This window comes from Canis aureus, chromosome 10, assembly GCF_053574225.1.
Source record: "Canis aureus isolate CA01 chromosome 10, VMU_Caureus_v.1.0, whole genome shotgun sequence".
NCBI lineage: Eukaryota > Metazoa > Chordata > Mammalia > Carnivora > Canidae > Canis > Canis aureus.
Genome location: NC_135620.1, coordinates 45252508 through 45272644, shown reverse-complemented (window position 1 = coordinate 45272644; position 20137 = coordinate 45252508). Strand labels below are relative to the sequence as shown.

The window sequence follows — 20137 nt, the reverse complement described above, 5'->3', positions numbered from 1 at the left end:
ACTGTAAATCTTGTTGCCTAAGGTAGTAACACTGCCAAACTATATAGGCTCCAAGGTTTTTCTCAGATAACAAGTCACATGAAATATTTAATATACTCAAGGTTAAGAAGAGAAAGCTAGTAATATCTTGAATAAAAATAAAATGGCATTAATAATGGCAATAATGACACATACAGTATCAGCAACCTCTACTTTCATTCAGCAAGTACTTGCTGTGTGCCACATATTTTAAAAATGTTTAATCCTGTGTACAATCTCAAATGTTGGGATCATTATCTCCATGAGGATGAGGAAATAGAGGCTCAAAAAGATTAAACACTTTGCTTAAGTCCCAATAGTTATAAAGTGACAGAAGGATAGAGCAGGGCTAGCTACAAAACTCATACATTTGGCAACACCACAGTGCTTCCCAAATTTTGTCCATGATAAAAGAGAGAGAGAACTAGTGCACAAGAAAGAGTTTCTGAAGCCTGGAAAAGAAGTAAAAGGATTTGCCTAAAATACAACCAGAATATCAAGGGAAAGCTGAGATTCAAGTCCACATGCTCTGGCTAAAATTATCTCATTCTTCCCTTATGCCATGTTGCCACCATGAGGTAAGGGACCGTGCAAGACCATAATGAGAAGAGACACATAGGGTACCTATGGGTTTGCAGAGGCCATCGATAAAGCTGGCTTGTATCTATGTTTGACTACAGTGAAATTTACACTATTTTAATAGAATATATTCCTTGAACAAACAAATTCCACAGGAAAATATATTTCAAAAGACTCATCATTTACTAATTACCCAATACTTTTTTAACGTTTTTTTTTTTAAGATTTTATTTTTTTACGAGAGAGAGAGAGAGAGAGAGAGAGAGAGGGAGGCAGAGACACAGGCAGAGGAGAAGCTGGCTCCATGCAGGGAACTTGATGTGGGACTGGATCCTGGGTCTCTAGGACCACACCCTGGGCTGAAGGTGGCGCTAAACTGCTGAGCCCCCCAGGGATCCCCTACTACTTAACCAATAATTTTTAAAAATTTTTTTCTAAGTGCCATTTCTACTTACTTGCACTATTGGTCAATAACTCAAAGTATTTAGAAAGCATTTTCAAGGGACACCTGTACACTATTTACAAGTTAGTGGTGCTATACTTCTCATAAAAAAGACAGTTACCGTCTAACTTTGTGAAAATATACCATCCCAGTTTGTGGTCAAATACTTCATAAATTGAATTTCTATGTAACTATCTTGCCATTAGTTTTGATCTATTTTCCTATTTTTAAAAAAATAGTATCTTTCTTTTGATTGCCTTCTCCATATTTTTATCCCCATGCTTATGCATTTCTGAAAGCAAGTATGTATTTTTTATTTTAATAAGGTTAAGTCTAACTAATAAATAGAGATAAGCCCAAAAAGTAAATAACAGAGATGGTAAATTTCTGTTAATCTATCCATGTGTTTTTGAATCCTCTTTTTAGACAAAACTGGAGTGTGGAAGACATAGGTCATAAAATATTAAACACAAAAACAAAACAAAACTGATTAACTGGCATGTGGAAACCTTAATGGGGAAACCTGACCTCAGTGATCATGAGCTAGTCAGTTTTCTGGAGAAATGGCTATCCAGAGCAGAAGATATTCTGAAGCTTATCATACACCTAGTAAATGGTAGAATTTAAGTACCAAAAAGCGATTTCTTATCATCTGTCATTTCCATATTAATATTGTAGGTGTTAAAAATGAAGTTGTAACTATTTTTAGACACTAAATTGTTTGCCATAAATTTATTTTAATTCCACTGATATGTTGGTGGAGCCAAAAATATTCTGTTTATCCAACAGGATGAGAGTCAGACTGCTGCTTTTCAGCACTTAGTGTCTGTGTCCTCTGCTTGATCATATGTATTGGCAGATGCTCCAGTGCTACCCAGATGGAAGTCACCTAATATCTTGTAAATCTTATATCATTACCACTGACATCTGATAAATGTAGAACTGTCACTCTAGGCCAATAACAGGATTGCTACTAAAATTAATAGATACAATGGGAATAAGAAGTGTAATAAATACTTTTTTGTTTTGGAGCAAATAACATCACTGTATCATGACAATATTATAGACTATACAAAATGCTCATATGGTACACAGACTATATATCTTTATGTATATGTATAAAATGTATATGTATGTTTATATATATAAAAATATAGATATATAAAAATGTCATATAAACTTTTTTAATAATTAAAGCATTGGAACATCTAAGATCCATATGCTAGTATTCAGTACAGTAGGCCAAACTATGCTAAAAATTGTTGTTTTCATAGAAATATTTAGATTTCCCTAAAAATAAAATTAGTTTTACATAACTGGCAACGATTTCCTAATATACTTTTGTGTAAATATATCTTACGCTTTTGTATTGATTAAAAACAAAATCCAGTCCTTTACATAGAGAAATCATCTAATATGAAATAGGGTTTAAAGTTTCTTAATTGCTATATGATTTATAGTAAGTTCATATTCATTATGGCTGTTATTACAGTGATAATCTCATAATATTAAATGACTTTACAGGGAAATCTAACTCATGCATATACATAGTTTCTTAACTTTTGGACAATGTCTATCACTAATTCTATTAACGATGTTTTTTTTTATTTTCTCTATTTTATGATATCTTGACATTTGAGGCTGGGCAGACTCAGGCATGGGCTGCCCCTCTCACAGATAGCTAACTCCTAGAGATAACAAACAACTTTCCAGTAAGGGTGCCTTTTATTATTTTATTTTATTTATTTTATATTTTATTTATTATTTTATTTTATTTTATTTTATTTTATTTTATTTTATTTTATTTTATTTTATATGAGAGAGCACGTGTGGGGGGTGGGAAAGGGGAAAGGGAGAGGGAAAGAGACATAAGCAGTTTCACACCTGGAGCGGAGCCCAATGCAGGGTTCAGTTTCACCACCCTGAGATCATGACCTGAGCTGAAATCAAGAATCGATTGCTTAACCGACTGAGCCGCTCAGGTGCCCCTCAGCAAATCAACCAATCTCAAATAACCTTCCCCAATCTGCATCCTCTTATCAGCCTCCTACAATCCTAGGACACTGCCCCCCAGCCCTAAATCTCCCCAGGGTCAGATATGGGACAACTGGCAACTGCCCATATAGTACAGACACCACTGGAATTATTCACTACTTCATCCTAATTCTGTTCAGGTGGCCTACCCTGTTTTCCCCTTTTCTTCCTTTGAAAATCATAAAAAATATCTTCGGTCACGCCTTGCTCCTCTGACTCCTGCCTATTGCTGCTTCCCTCCTATGTGACCCTAAGTAGTGTGGCATGCTCCTTTCTCTTGGGAATTGTAACAAATTATTCTTTTCAGTCACAATAGTCTCCTGGTTTGTTGGCCTTACCACACTGAATAAAAACAAAATTCTGAGTATATTTTAAAACACTAATCAAATCTACTTTCTTTCAATCGATTCCAAATCTACTTCTGTTCTATGCAATGGAAAGTTTGATGTACAGAATGTGAAACTTACGACTCTATGGAAGAGAGTTAATAAGAAACAATGTAAAAAGCAAAGCATTCTTGAAGGGGGAGAAATATTTAGGTTCTCATCCTGGCTCTGAAACTTATTCAGCAATTAAATATTTAGCAATATATTTAATCATATATATCTTCTTACATACTCTCTCTCCTCAAAATGGTGATCTCTACTTGCAAGGAGAGCTGTTAATATACAAACTGTCAATTTACAAACACCAAGTTCTCAAAAAATGTAAATTTTTATTCCCAAGACAAGTAATTAACACTTGAAATTTGAGAATTAATTTCCAATGTTCCTTAATTTTAATCACAACATTTATGTATGTTCAATTTATTGTAAGACAATAAAAATGTTATAAGGAAAAGTAAATCTTCCCCCACTCCACCCCCATTTCATCTACCCCTCATGTTAATAGTAGGTAACAAATCCCTCAACACTTTTTTTCAAAGTAACAACTGATACTTTATATTTAAGAATCATAAAGTGTTCATCAGGAAAGGCTCTTCTTTACAGAGTAATGCCAGCAAATAAATGTAAAAAAATGACAGAATTATTAAATTACCAATATGCAACCCCACTTTGTTTCAGACATGGTTCATCAGTGCGTTGAAAACCATTAGATTAAAAAGATCTTGGGGGAAAAGATATTCCCACAGTGCCAAAATTGTCACCCTAGAGAATATTTGTAAACCACACAGGGAAAAAACTTCTAAAATGAGGAAACATATAGGTTGTCACTTTAAACAAGTGATCCAACTTACCATCAATAATACCATGACCACTTGACATGTGTGCCTCCTGATTTGATGCAATTATAAAATATCTCCTATGAAGAAAGTAGTATTGAGGGAGAGGAGGAATTTAAGAATATAACGAAGTTAGTGCTATTTTTCTGTTCATAGAATATAAGGTAGATAGAGTGATATATTACATAACACCACTGGAAATCAGACCAATCCATACTAGGGCATTCTGTAACTGCTTGGTTCCTTCAAAAGGCAATGTTGTTGAGGGTCGGGGTAGGTTTTAGTTTAAAAGAGATTAAGAGAAACTGATAAAATATATTTATTTGTAAAATATGTGTTCTCTGTGTTTTCTGTTCAAATTTGTTATGAAACTAAAACTGGGGGATTCCTGGGTGGCTCAGCGATTTAGTGCCTGCCATCCGCCCAGGGCATGATCCTGGAGTCCCAGGAATGAATCCCCCATCGGGCTCCCTACATGGAGCCTGCTTCTCCCTCTGCCTGTGTCTCTGCCTCTCCTCTCTCTCTCTCTCTCTCTCATGAATAGATAAATAAAATCTTTAAAACTAAATAAATAAAACTAAAACTCTTCTAAAATAATAAAATTTATTAATTAAAAATATAATATGTGGGCCTTGATTGAATTCTGATTCAGAAAATAAATCAAAGATAATCAAGAAATTTTGAATTTTGTATACATTTTTGGTGATCCTAACTAATTATTGTTAATTTTCTTAATTGTGTTCATTATATACCTAGTTAATTACATAGGAGAAAGTCATTTTCCTTAGGATATACATAATGAAGTATTTAGGAATAAGTGTAAAGATAGCTGCAACTTATTTTCATGTAGTTCAGCAACAAAAATAACTAGCTCTGTGTGTAAGTATGGGTCTGGACAGAGATAAAAGCAAATAAGTAGGCATTCCAACTATTGTTAAATTGAAGTGGGGCATATAGGAATGTCTATAGTACTATTCTTTAAACTTTTCTGATTTCTGATTTTTTAAAAGTTTTTATAATAAAGAGATGGGGAAAACCACCCTGTAAGTTTTCCTATCATAGTCGTTCAGACTTTGTGAGGACTGTAGCTCTACAGACTCACATCTACAACCTCCATCTGTACTGCAAAAGTAAAAAACAAGCAAACAAAACAAATCAAAACAAAAGCAAACAGACAAAAGAAACAAACTACAGAAGATTAAAAAAAAAAAAAAAAAGAAAAGAAAAGAAACAAACCACAGGGGTGACTGGTTTCTCAGTCTCTGAGCTTCCAGACTCTTGATTTCAGCTCAGGTTATGATCTCAGGGTCCTGAGATCCAGCCCCATGACTCTGCTCAGGAGGGATTGTGCTGGAGATTCTCTCTCTCTTCCTCCTCCCTCTTTCTCTCTCTCTCTGAAATATATATATATATATATTTTTTTAAACCCACAACATCTGATTTCTATATATTTGGGGGCCTGAATGTTCTATATTGCTTATTTATATTTCAGTGACTTACTAATTCTCTTTTATTGCACCTACTATTCTAAAGAAAATAGAGTCAGAGAGCTGTGGGGATGATTGAATCATCTTTGAGGGTCAGGGTATGCAACAGAAGTTGCTCTCCGCCTTGAATTCTACTAATATTTGGTTAAACTATGATAAAATAAATGTCACCAAGTTGAAATTATAAGCTCTAAAAGCTGGGGACCATAGGTGTTTCCATCTTAATACAAGCAAGTACTGTTCCACTAGGTTTTTCATCTGCTTTAATAGCATGTTCAATTGCTTAGAGGAGTCTGACACATTATTTTCTGTGAGCAGTGTTTTATAAAAGTGACTATGTTTACATCCCTTAATTATGCAGAAATCCCTTCAAATTTGTGATCTCTTCCATAGAGTAGGACACTAATTGGTAGTTTTGTCAAGCAAGTGCTAGAATTTTTTTCCACTTCTTACTGAGACACAGCTCAGTTCTAGGCCAAGTTTGCATTCTTTGCTTCCTTTTCTTTTGTTTCCCTTGGATCTGGATACTGCAAGCATTAGGTCATTTGTCATTTTTACCAATTAAGACAATGATCTTTACCAAATTAAAAGGGCTGCTACACCTTTAAGTATATATTTAATAATTCATGCATGAAATCGGACTTTCCCTTCCCTGGCTGGAATGAACAAAATTTCCTCAGAGATTGCTTTAGTGTTATATCTAGATAATGCTTTAGGATTACAACCTAAATCATACTAGAATAACTGCATTAGAATTACTATGATACATCATTCTAATGTACAGGCCTACAGTATAATGTTAGTGCTGGAGTAATCCAATAAAACCAGTAGGTCCCAGAACTAGGACTGTATAAGAAAGGCCTTGAAGATTGCTGAAATATATATTATTAGAGTGAAGAGAAGAATTTGTAGATTTGTAACCGCATAAACATATAGACATTCTGCAGGGTAAATGGGAATAATTTTACAACTGGGGAGAAAAAGCAGGCTATGGTTATAAGTCCATATCCAGAAATTGCAAATAATGCAAAAATCCTTGGTTGCTAAAAGCAAGTCATCTTGGCTTAATAAAACTGACATACATCCACTTGAATTTGAAATTTGGATCAATTATCCTTGGGTTAAATGATTCAGCTTCTTGCATTTGGCTAAGAGTGTGACAGTAGGTAAGAGAAAGGTCTAGATGTGGAGTTAAAGATTTGAGTTTTATATCCTGCTCACCCTGGAAACTGTGTAATGAGGGGCTACACATTATCACCCTGTAACTCGGTATTTTTACCTATAAGATGAAAATAACAAAAGTTAAATACATCCTGAAAAAAACAGGGTTAAACAAAATAACTATAATTCTCCTGAGACTAGGTTTTCAATATATATATTTGAATTATTAATATTTGTGGGCACAATACTCCACCCACCTAAGGCAACTTCCTTAACACTCTGCTGCTTCCAAAAATGTCCATTATTTTTTTTTCAGGAAATTCTTTGTTTACATGCAATACATTTCCTACTGAAAATTCTTCAATGACTGCCTATTGTCCTTAAAATTAAGTCATAGTTGGCTAACATCTTTAATATGATTTTTCAATATTGGGACTATTTATCTTTCTGGCTCTATTTTTTTAAATAATCTCTAGGGATATTCTAAACTTCTCTTTTCTATATGATTCATACTCCTACTCAACTTCTTGATCCTTGTATGACCCATGCTGTCTTTCAGCTTCAGACCTGGTCTCTCTCTCTAAAACTTTCTTGCCCACCTTATCCATTAGGCTAATGTCTACTTGGCTTCAAATCTTTATTTAGATACAACTTAATTTGGGATCCCTTTTTTCATTCTACAAGTCAAAATTGGGGTCCATTGCTATCATCCTCATCCATTTCAGATGTATTTAATATACTGAAATTGTAATTATATGATTTATAGGTCAAGGACTTATTTCAGCATATAGTTCATCACCTAAATTTAATAAAGCATTTTCCTGGGCAAATTTAACAAATTATTCAATGCTCCTTGTTGCTTATGGTGTTTGTGTGTGTGCATGCATATGTATATTTAACCATGCTGTAACTAGTGCAGACTAACTTACTACTTCCAAACCAGTGGCATTCATAAGTTTTTAAAATTGAGCTTCCTTATAGACTCAGTTTCACTTATTTGCAATTAACAGGGCATGCCATTATAAATATACATGATGAAAATAAATGTTTTGTCCTTAAAATTTCTGATAATTAAAAATGTGTTGCAATCTCAAATGTCTGTATTTATATTAGGGCAATATTTTTTTTCCAGAGGCACCAAAAATCCTTAAATGAAAGTATATGGGAAATGAGTTTCCATATACATTATTTTTTTCACTGGAATTTTTCAAAAACATTCTTCAAAGTAGAAACTTAATTGTTTTCAGGCTGTCAAAACAGCTCTCTGTGGAAGCAATGTCTCCCGTTCTCTGGGAAGACTCTCCCTTTCTACATGGTCATAGGCAAACTCAGAATACTTGGATTTTTACTTTTGGGGCCCCAACTGGTTGTATATTTGATGTAAGTGTTACAACCAATGTTGGTTTGGAAATTTGCCATGTAGACTTAATTCATTCTACGTGACCGCACACTTAAAGAGGAAAAGTTTTAAAAAGTAAGACATTGAAAGTATCCATCTGGTCTATATGAAGAAAGAAGTATATGGTCTATAATAAAGAGAACAGGAGAGAAAGAGAGAGAGAGAGAGAGAGAGAGAAGGAAGAAAGAGATTGATTTTCCTAGGTTGCAAGCTAAAATCTGTCTCTATGGCTTAATTGTATCCTGTCCCTTAGACAGATAGAGATAACTTCTTCTGTCCTAAGAAATTTAGATTTTTGGGTAAACTCCTACAATGTGTTCACTTTGAAAACAAGAGAACAAACAAAATCATTTCTAAGGCAACACAAACCCATTTTGGAAGACAGGTTCTAAGTCCATCTAATTACTATGGCATTTGGTGCCCCTCCTAAGTCCCAAATTTTCATTCTGATTGTTCTATACAAGAATATCATATAATAAAAAGGTGACACATAAATTATTGAGTCTATAAAATATCTACAATTTTCCTGAAAACTATAGATCTTGTGTAGGTCTCTCTTTATATGGAATTTTGAGTTGATAAAATTAGATAAAATGCATATTGTCTAAAAAAAAAATGCATATTGCCTGATAATTCCAAGCACAGCCTTTGCGAAAAGTACCCCAAGAGAATAATTTTGCAATTCAAGTAATTCCCATAAATCTTCATTGTCAACCAAGAAAAAAAAAACTTGCAAAAAATAAAAAGTAATAACTAATAATTAATGCAGTTTTCTAATCTTCAAACATCTACAATTGCTCTATTAATACCTTACATCTCTCAACTCAGCATATTCTTACCATCAGTCAGGGGATACTAAGTTTTACATTCACAGCTTGTGCAATACCTTTCTTCTCATTTTTATTCGTGGTTTTATTGTTGAAGGTATCTGTTGAGTATTCAGTCCTCATCACTCAAACATGCACACTACTGCATATATAATAAGTATACACAGACTGCTAACATGCTTGATTTACAAACATCTTTAGTAGGCCTCTAGGTCACTGCAGAAAGCAACTACCTCCCCCCAGTGCTTCTGCTCTTTCATTCCCCATTACTTAATGGAGAAAACAGATTGATCTGTTGTCTGACAATTTGTCATCCTCCACAGCCTGCTGATGTCAATCAGGGCTAGGGTACAGACATTCATCAGAACAACCTGGACCCTGTCATTAAAAGTGGACGTGTATTTCCTGTAAAGTTAATCTAAAATTTGAGCACCCAGAAAAAGGCCATAACAGGACACCTTTAAAGGTCACTTGAAGGTAACTACCAGCTATTGAATAGCTATTAACTATTAGTAATTCTGTTCAAATCCATGGTTGTGTCTCTTTTAGATGAAAGGCAGAACAAGGAGATAAAGAAGGAAGAGGGGAGGGAAAACACATAACATCTAAGAACTGTGAACTGAAAAACTGCCAAATTCTTCAGTTTAAATATGACTATTATGGTGACATGCAGGAATGAACTGGTTACATTTCTAAATGGAAAAAAAAAAGTCATTCAGACCACTCTTATTACAAGGTTGTATTTTATGTTAATATTGCCAGATTATACTCTTTAATACAATAATATAATAATGGTACAGGCCCAGCAAAACATCAGAAAAGAATTTCAAGGGAAAAATGAATTTAAATAGCTTAGAATTACATATGCTTCAGAACAGAGTTGACAGTAGTTAACATTTGTGAAATATATGTAGTTGTGCATTACTTAGTTCTCAAAACAGAGTTCATTAGCAATCAATTTTTTACTGCAATTACAATTACTTGGAAATTCCAATATTGCTATGAAAACAATCACTTCTCTTAAACTACATTTGGAAAATGCTTATTAAATTGATTAAATATTGTCATTGTGTAGTAGGTTTCCCAATAGTAATATATTATTCTTATTCTCCTGATTTTCTTATCTGGTTCAATGTCAATGAACAAGTCAATAACAAGATGAATTGAAAGAATACTACCCTGTCATTGAGCTGGTGATTACTTGCTAAAATTGCATTTCATGTGGATGTTTCTTAATTATATAATTTATTGCCTAACCTAAAAAAAATAAACCTTGAAACTACAACGATTTTTGAAGGATTATATGATTATTTATATATGGTTAAAGTTTCATTTAGTAATTCATTGAAAAGGGAAACAGTCTCCTACCACCAATCATTCATTCATTCACACATTCATCGGCTCACCAATTCAGCAAATATTTACACAGCCTTATTAACTTCTAGACACTGTACTAAGATCTGAATGCGCAGTGATGAATGAAAAAGACAAGATGTCTTGGTCCTAAAGAAATTGCAAACCTAAGGATCAAAACAGAAAATAAACAAGTCATAATAAATATATAATTAAATTGCACAAATTGTGGTGAATGAAGTGGAAAGGGGCTGTGAAAAACAAAAGTAATCTGGAAGAGGGGCTACTCTACATAGCAAATCAGGCTCATACCCTTTGAGATTTAATTTAAGCAGAGAGCTGAAGAATCAGAAAGATTCAGGACATAAAAAGCAAGGGAGAGCATGCCAGGTGAAAAAATAACCATTTCTGAAGACCCTGAAGCTTGGCCAGCACTTAGTGACTAGGAGAAATAATTTCCCAAAATGACGTTAGGGAAGTGAGAAGGGTGATGAATTCAGATTATCATTTATCTGTTATGTAAAGCAATGATAGTTGTTAAGTAAATGCCATTATCTCTCTCATACATATAGACATGCAGATATACATGCATATATACATACCAGTGGATATATTAATTAGCACAAGCCTTTACCTGTTTTAAAAGCCAATAAAAAATGCATTATTACTAAGATAAAAATCTCTTATCTGGTAGAAAGAAAATGAAACATATCATAAAAATTCTTCCAAAGAGGGTTGTGGCAGCATTATTTATGAAGCCAGTAACTGGGAAATACAAAATCTTTCAAGTATTATTAAAAGATAATTTGAATAAAGTAAAATAAAAAGTACAATTATTTTTTTATATATTTGTATTTATTATTTATATCATAAAGTCAATAAAAATGCTTCATATTAACATTTATGAGGCATGGCCAAGGTATATTCTTAAACAAATATATAGACTTAAATTATTACATTCTTTAAAACTAGAAAAAATGTGGAGTGCCTAAATGTTATTCAAATAAGACTGACCAAATAAATTATGACATATCCACCATAAAAAGTGCAATATGATATATATTTATGTTTATATTTCAAGTTTAAAAATAAAATGAAAATTTAGAAGATAAGGAGCAGCTTTTAACTGATCATGGAGAGTGAGAATTTAAAATTATGAATCCTAATAACCATTCCTGCTTCAATTTTGATTGAATTCAAATATAATTTGGGCCTCAACAAATAAAGAAGAATGACATCCAAGAATTTAAAAAATCTGTATTCAGTAGCCTACATGCAAGACAAAAGTATAACCTCAGACTAGCTGTCCCCTTTCTCTCTCTCTTTTGCAGATCTAGCATATTTGGATTATATAGGCAATAAAAACCTAAAATATCTTCTGAATGACAATTTCTCTTGCCTCTGTGTGTGCAGCTTTGAATTTGTGCAAGGTGTCTCATTAAAAGCTTCTACATTATAGTTGGGAGAAGAAAATGTGGTGGAATAGGATGACTCTAGACTTGCCCATGAATACAACTAGATACCTATCAAATCACCTTAAATAACCCAGAAATTGATCTGAAGACTGGAAGAACAAATTCTGCAACTAAAGGTAGGGAAGATGCTGCATGAAAGAAGGTAAGAAATACAGAGATGTGGCTTGGAAGAAAGGCAAATCATGGCTGCCCCAGTGGTAAGAGAGCTGTGATCATAGAAAGAACAAGAGAGACTTGTACACAGGAGAACACAAAGGGATTTGTCTTCCCATAGCACTTGGCTTGGAAAAGAAAAGGGCCTGAATTTTGTGAGTTCTTGCAACCAGCAGGACTTAAAGCTTGTAATTTTAAAGGTCAGTGGCCTTAGCTTGGGAGAATTAGGAGGCCATTGCACTGCTTTTGGAGAGAAGGCAAGCAAAAAGCCTGTGGACACACAGTGTGGAAACAGAGATCTGAAAAGTGCCTGGGGCACATAGTGGGGAGGTTATTTGCTTGTCCCAGAGAAGCAGTGATTGCAGAGAGACCCCTCCTAGAACAAAGAAACTGGCAGGTGTCATTTCTCTCCCCCACTCCTCCCCACAAACACAGAGCCACCTGTGGGAATCAATGCAGCACTGACACTAACCAACTTGCTTACACCAAGCCTCACTCCCCTGCACTCTGGGAGAATGGCTTTTCCCAGTCACACTTGTCTCATTCCACACTGTAGGATCCTCTCCCTGCAGACTGGCCCAAACTGCTGCTAACACTGCATCTCCCAAACTGGGAGTTTTGTACAGCCTTGAATTCTGGTGGCAGTGGTGACAGGTCTCATTTCACAAACAGACCAGGACACACCTAGTAAAAACATGCCACATTCAGGCCAAGGACCAAATACTACCTGCAACAGGCAAGGAGTGCCTCTGCAGACAACTGACCTGAAGGATAAAGTGGCCAGGCCAGGACACTCCAACAGAGTATATGTAGAATCCACTGGAAACACTGCCAGAAGCACCAGGCCCAAGGGAACAGGGGATATTATACTGCAGGTCACTACAGGACCTTTTGAAGCCATTACATTCAAGAACAGGAGATATAGTTGACTTTCCTAAAACACAGAAACAGGCATAGGAACTTAGATAAAATGAGAAGACAGAAGAATTTGTCCCAAATAAAAGAACAAACAAGGTCATGGCTGGAGATCTAAGTGAAACAGATGTAAGTAACATGCCTGATGGAGAATTTAAAGCAGTGATCATAAGGAAAATCACTGGACTTGGGAAAAAAAAAAAAAGTAGAACACATCTGTGAGACCACTAACACAGAAATAAGGAATATCATAGCAGAGATAAACATTTTGATAAGCAAAATGACAAACATGTTTGATGGAATCAACAGAAACCTGAAAAAAAGAAGAGGAATGAATTAATGACCTAGAAGACAGAGTAATGGAAAGTAATCAGGCTGAACAAAAGAGAAAAAAATAAGTATGCAAAATGAGAATAGGGTTAGGGAATTAAGTCACCCCATCCAATGTAACAACATTTGTATTATAGGAGCCCCAGAAGAAGAAGAGAGAGGAAAGGAAGTAGATAATTTATTTGAAGCAATAATAGCTGAAAATTTACTTAATCTGGGGAAGAAAGATCCAGGAGGCACAGAGAACTCCCAACCAAGTCAACAAAAGCAGGCCCACACCATGACATATTGTAATTAAAATAGCAAAGTATAGTGGTAAAGAAAAAATATATATTAAAAGCAGCAAGACGAAAGATGACAGTTACATATGAAGGAAACCCCATAAGGCTATCAGCAGATTTTTCAGCAGAAAATTTTCAAGGCAGAAAGAAGTGGCATAATATATTCAAAGTGCTGAATGTAAAATATCTGCAGCCAAGAATACTCTCCCCAGCAAGGCTATCATTCAAAATAGCAAGAGAGACATAGAATTTCCTAAGGAAACAAAAACCAAAGAAGCTCATGACCATGAAAGCAGCCCTGCAAGAAATATTAAAGGAGACTCTTTGAATGGAAAAAAGAGACCAAAAATGACACTATGAAGGTAAGAAACACAAAAGCAGTACAAATGAATGTTTCTGTAAAAAATCAGTCAAGGCATGTACAAAATTTAAAAAGGATGTAAAATATGATACCATATACCTAAAATGTGGGGAAGAGAGGAGTAAAGAATGAGTTCTAAGTTAAATGACCATCAACTTAATATAGACTACTATATGCAGAAGAGGTTATATACAAACCTAATGGTAACCACAAATCAAAAACAAGTATTAAATATGCAAAGAACTAAAGAAAACCAGCAAACCATGAGAGAACAAGAAGGGATATGACAAAATCTTCAGAAACAACTACAAAATAAGTAATAAAATGGCAATAAATACATACCACCAATAACTACTATGAATGTAAATGGACTACATGCTCCAATCAAAAGACATAAGGTAATAGAATGAATAAAACACCAAGACGCATCTATATGCTGCCTGCAAGAAACTCATTTTAGACCTAAAGATACTCGCAGATTTAAAGTGAGGGGATGGAGAATCATCCATCATGCAAATAGAAGTGAAAAGAAAGCTGGGTAGCAATACAAAATAGACTCTAAAGTAAAGACTATAACAAGAGTCAAAGAAGAACACTATATAAAAATAAAGAGGACAATCCACTAAGAAGATATAACAATTATAAATATTTGTGCAGCCAACATGAAGGACCCAAATATAGAAAATAGTTAATAACAAACATAAAGACACTAATTGATAATAATTCAATAATAGGGGGGATCCCTGGGTGGCACAGCGGTTTGGCGCCTGCCTTTGGCCCAGGGCGTGATCCTGGAGACCCGGGATCGAATCCCACGTCGGGCTCCCGGTGCATGGAGCCTGCTTCTCCCTCTGCCTGTGTCTCTGCCTCTCTCTCTCTCTCTCTCTCTCACTGTGTGCCTATCATAAATAAAATTAAAAAAATAAATAAATAAATAAATAAATATAGGGGACTCTAACACCCCGCTTATATCAATGGGCAGATCATCTAAACAGAAAATCAACAATGGCTTTGAATGACACACTGGATGAGACAATATTTTTTTCAGATAGATTTAATAGATACATTCCGAACATCAGAACATTCCATCCTAAAACAGCAGAATGCACATTCTTTTCATGTGCACATGGAACATTCTCAAGAATAAATCACATATTGGGCCACAAAACAAGCCTAAACAAATTTAAAAAGATCAGTGATGGCATACATCTTTTCTGACCAGAACACAATGAAACTATAAATCAATGACAAGAAAAAAATTTGAGAAGACTACTAATATATGGAGATTAAACAACATGCTATCAAACAATGAATGAGTCAACCAAGATATCAAAGAAGAAATTAAAAAGTACATGAAAGCACTGTGGTTCAAAACCTTTCCAATAGAGCAGAAACAATTCTAAGAAGGAACTTTACAGCAATACAGGCCTACTTCAAGAAGCAAAAACAAAAATACCAAAGAAATTATAGTTGGCAACCAGTCCATTGCACACAAAGGAAACTTGGCCCTAATATGTTATGAAAGGTGTTAAAAAAGTTCAGGAATATGTAAGAATCTTGAAGAAGAAGGAGAAGGAGAAGAAGAAATATAGGCTAAAGCATGTAGTGTAATTCAATTAAGTTGAAATAAATTCAACCAATAATACCTGTAGAGATTAGGAAAATGCAATGCTCTCCACTTGATCAACCAACATGTCCTTTAATTTCAGTTAAATGCCATCACTCTCCTAACACTCCAGTGTTACCAAAAAATGCCTTCAATTCATCCTGAACTGCTTTATATCATTTATCCTAATCACAAATTTATAAATTTTATTTGTTTTAATGGCTTTCATACTAAACTCTCACATTAGACTATGAGTAATTTAAGGGTTAATCCCATGGACATCAAGATGTTTCTTCTGTTAAGTCCTTGATAACTCCTCCATACACTCCTGTTTGCTTTTCAATTTCACCTTATGTAATCCTTTTGCAGTACTTTTTTTTTTTTTTTTACCTCTACAGTGGAATCCAAAATTGGGTAGGTATAATTTGATGAATACTATCATACCATAGCATAGTTCCTGAACTGATGCTCTGTTCTACACACATTTTAACTCCAATAAAACCTGTCAGTATAGAAACATACTAAAGTTCAACAGTACTTTAAGGTACATAATTTTCCTAATCTATTCTGCTTGAGTAGTATTCCAAGAGAAATGCATTCAGGGTGAGATGTCTAGTATTTAATGTCTCAGTTGAAAACAAAAAATAAGCACTGAAATAATAGCAGATAAGTCATCTATATGATATAAACGTGTTATCATGTCATTTGTGTCAGGTAGGTTCTTAAAACTCTTCAAATTAGTCGATGATCACTTGGTATTTTGCAGTCACCCATGCATTGTTTAGGTTTAAGTCCTTAATAGTCCATTGCACTGTCCCTCTTACCATTCAATCAACACCCCTCAATACCCTCTGTAGGACACTGCACTTTATGTTAAATTTACACAAATTTATAATCTCTACTTTATAAGCCTCATAGTCAATGGGTATGTTGTTCCCCTTGCTGATTTCTGTACTGGCCTATTTTATATATTGTGATACAATCTCCAACTCACAACCTCCAACTCACAACCAGTATAACCCAGCTCTTTTACTCCTACAGAGATGAGAACTCTATTTTATACAAGAAATTGGGAACTCTACACTTTTATTGTAATCATTATCCTTTATTGTAATTTCCTTTTTTTAAAAAAAAATATTTATTCATGAGAGACACACACACAGAGACAGAGAGAGAGAGAGGCAGAGATATAGGCAGAGGAAGAAGCAGGCTCCCCACGGAAAGCCTGATGTGGGACTTGATCCCAGGACCCCAGGATCACACCCTGAACTGAAGGCAGATGCTCAACCATTGAGCCACCCAGGCATCTCTCCTTTATTGTAATTTTCATAAAAATATTTGTCCTGAGACTCTGAACACTTTTAGGTCAGGCAACATTTTTTCATTTCTTTTTTTATACCCAGAGTCCAACACAATGCTTAAAAATGCATGCTGAAGGAACAAATAAACCCATATTTAAAAAAAAAAAAAAACAAATGTTTAGTTACTATACAAACATACTGTTCCCACCATATCATCACAGAATAGGCTACAAGCAATTAATGAATGTGCATAATCTATCACTATTCTGAAGTATTGATAAACCAAAATAAAATCAAGCACTCAGAAGTTAAATAATCTTCAAATAAAATTAATCTGCACAAAAGAGTATGCTAAGTGCATAAAAAGTAAATGTTGGGTAATATCAAATGTGAATCATGGCAATTTGAGGCGTTTGTTAACTACAAACATACTTTAATAAAAAAATCAGAGGTAAAAAGTTCAGAAGATTTTAACTTATTAAAAAACAGTACTGCCATTGTATTAATGCTTAATGAATATATAATTTTAGATCAACTTACAGAAGATATCCCTAAATAAAGATAATTTGAAAATGCATGCAAAAACTGGAATTATTACGGGCAAAGTGATTTATAGTGGCAATAGTATACTCACAATTTATTCTCTTAAGAATATCTGCCACTAAAAAAAAAAAAAAAGAATATCTGCCACTAAATTATTATGAAGAAATGACAAATTAGATAGTATTGAAGAAAAGTGCATTTCTATTTGCTTAACACAGATCTCCTTAAATTTTTTTCATTTTTTTAAAATGTTGACTCAGGTATATATTAATTTAGGAAAAAGTAGATATATATACATACATACATACAGATACTGACTTCGGCTATTAAATGGCAAAAATTTCCTTTTTACCATTTTAACTCCTTTTTGCCATATAAAAGGTCAATCTTGAGACATATTTATACTTCATAGTGCAAACTACAAGCCTGACTTATTGGAAAATAGCTAATTTATTGTCCTTGATTGAGCTATATAGCTGCCTGTAATTTGACAATAAATCAGTACACTTTTTGTATTTTTTTTAAAAAAGAAAAGAAAATAGTTTAACACAACACATTAGAATGTTAAAATGATTTCAAGGAAGATTAATAACATCCACATGATAGTTATTCTCTTGCTTTGAAAGAAAACACATTATCTATTCCATAACAATTGATTGCTTTTCTGAGGAATGTCCTTGATTTCAGTGGTATTTTTCAAGTTTTGATACTAATCTGTAAGATGTTGTTAGGAAGACTCTTACCTCATCAGACATTCTGTAAGAAACAAAAAATTCTGCACCTGATAAATCATCCATATTCTCAAAATGACAATTTTCACTTAAAGAACTGGTCTCCTCTGAATACTTCCGAAATAAAAAATCAGAGGTATGCTCTAGAATTAAAAAAAAAAAAAAAAAAAAACTCTACAAAATTTATCCTCTTAAATAAGAGAAGTGTTATAAAAATAGAAAATCAAGCTTGCCCTTTTCAAATTTACTTTGTGACTTTGTGCCTTTTTCAGATGCACTTTCTATTTTTCACTGGCTTTAGGAACATGTGTTGATTTAAAAAGTGGACACAGAAAAATTTGTCGTCCATTATTAAATTTGTCAATCTACTCAGCAAGTAAGCAACTTTGGAAATATGGGGATAGATTTCTTAACTTAAAAAACAAACAGTTAACCAAACTTTTACATATTATTTATTTTATATTTGCATACACTTTTCCTGCTAAGCCATGTGCCTCTATAGGACTGCATGGTGTAGTGGAAGAAGCAAAGTTCTGCACTCAGAGATACTTGGGGGGCAAGGTTATCTCCATTCCCCTCACAGAGGGACCTAGCATTATTAGTTAATTTGTATTCTGAATCTCATTTTACTTATTGATGAAAACTTAGTCAATAATTTGTATCACAAAGGCTATTTGTGATGTTTAAATGAGAAACATATAAGCAGTAGGCCATATAATTTATCAATAAATATTGGTTTCCATATTTTTGGCAGTTATTTTTGACTATTTGAAATTTTTTTTTACACTCTGATTAGCAAACTTTCCTACAGAGTTGTCAACAAATAAATGGAAAAAATATTTTATTAAATCAATAAGTAGGCAGCCATTGCCACAACCACGATACCCAAATGAAAGAAGCAGAATCAGCAGCAGCCGCCCCCCCCACCACAACAGCCCCCGCTTGCAGAACAGGAGGAGACTGGGGTGATGAGGAGGATGGGAGTCCCATCGGACCACCCAGCCCTCTGGGTCCTCCCCCCATGGCCAATGGAAAGCCTGGTGACCCCAAGTCAGCTCTTCACAGAGGTCCTCTAGGATCAAGGGGACCAATGATTCCACCACTGCTGAGCCTCCCGCCTCCTCCCAGGGGTGGAGGCCCAACTCCAGGAGGCCTGGGCCCCAGGTGCAGCTCATATGGTCATGGCTGGTGGGGGGCCAATACTGAACCTCCTTTTTCTGGACCAGGCCAGGGAGGTCCTTCCAGAGGAGGCTTTCACAAAGAGCAAAGAAATCCCCGAAGGCTCAAAAGTTGGTAAGCAAAAATACCTGCCCACCCAAGGATGGCCCCCAAGTTATGGAAGACAAATCCAACTGCGCTGTCTGCCAACATTTTGCCCAAAAGGGCCACTGTCGATATGAGGACCTCTGTGCCTTCTACCACCCAGGTGTCAATGGACCTCTCTGTGAGACTGTGCCTTCCCATCCAGGCTGGAAGGAGCCCTCTGACCTAGCGGCCATATATTTCCCTGGGGCCCTGTGACAGCTACTATGAGGCAGTTCCACCCACCACCCACAGTCAGTGACACCCACTCCTATCTGCCACCTCCCCCATTTGGGGTCCAGAGTTGTATTTCATCACTGGTGCCCAGCGTGTGGGCTTTCTTCCGATCCAGCCTCCAGAGGCTCGCCTTCAGGATCCCACCTTTGCTCTCTTCAACTGCCTCCTGGATCCTCTCCCCCTTCACCGATTGACTGATGAACAGGAAACCTCTTAGATGCTGTTTCTTGTGCATCTGTCCACCAAGCCCTCGGTACTGCCCTCGATTCCTAAGAGCCTTGGAGCAGTTTCCTACCATTCCCTTCTTCTAGCTGCTTGTTTTAAGTCATTTTTATGTGACAAACCCTACCCCCAAAGTTGCCAGTTGCTCTGTGAAACTC

General features: G+C 35.1%; 1 pseudogene; it reads left to right on the top strand.

Moving 5' to 3' along the window:
* The first annotated feature begins 12845 nt into the window (after positions 1-12845).
* On the top strand, positions 12846-19739 carry LOC144321530 (proline-rich protein 3 pseudogene; annotated as a pseudogene).
* The last annotated feature ends 398 nt before the right edge of the window (positions 19740-20137 follow it).